The 653-nt window shown below is 70.6% G+C and overlaps 1 protein-coding gene across 1 annotated transcript in view; it reads left to right on the forward strand.

Annotated features, from left to right (window-relative positions):
* The window catches only part of HCFC1 (host cell factor C1), a gene marked incomplete at both ends in the record, with an annotated part of 18773 nt that overhangs the window by 1991 nt on the left and 16129 nt on the right, over positions 1-653 (forward strand).

Below are 653 nucleotides of genomic sequence, written 5' to 3' on the forward strand. Positions count from 1 at the left end.
GGGCGACACGGACCTCCCGGCGCCGCCCGCTCGCCTCAAACACCGCCAGCCTGGTCGCCCGCCCGGCGGGCAAAGGGGCAGGGCCGGCCGGCCCGCGGCAGCCCGGCTAGTTTCCTTGGGGGTGCCGACGGGGTCTCGGCGGCGCCCTCACCTGGGGCGGGGCGTTAGGCCTGGGAGCCTGGGAGGGCTCCACCCCCGGCGTCGCGCGCCAGGCCGCGTTATCGCTCACGCTCGCCCCGCCCCCGGCTCCCCCGTGGCGGGCTTCGGGCTGCTTCCTCGGAGCCAGCTACGTGTGCGGAGGGGGAAAATGTCCGCTCCCCGATCCGAAGCCTGATTTTAGTGTCTCCCGTCAGCCACTCTCTGCAACCTGTGCCCTGTCCCCACTGCTAGTTAAAACGATTCCTCTGGCGAGTGTCCCTTCAGCGACCCGGGGGGCAGTTCCAAAGGGGGCGGGGCCAACCGCGTCTGAGGCATCCTCATCCGGGCATTCCCCAGATGCCGCAGCCGCCATCTTTGTTTTGTGCTGAAAGTCGCTATTGACGCCCGCGGACGGCCGGGCGAGGGGAAGTGGCAAGATGGCGGCTCCCAGGACGGAGGCGTGGAGGCGCGCTTCGGCAGCAACAGAGCTGGGCACGCCTGTGCCTGACGCGAGC

Source organism: Bison bison, unplaced genomic scaffold, assembly GCF_000754665.1.
Source record: "Bison bison bison isolate TAMUID 2011002044 unplaced genomic scaffold, Bison_UMD1.0 scf7180017835984, whole genome shotgun sequence".
Taxonomy (NCBI): domain Eukaryota; kingdom Metazoa; phylum Chordata; class Mammalia; order Artiodactyla; family Bovidae; genus Bison; species Bison bison.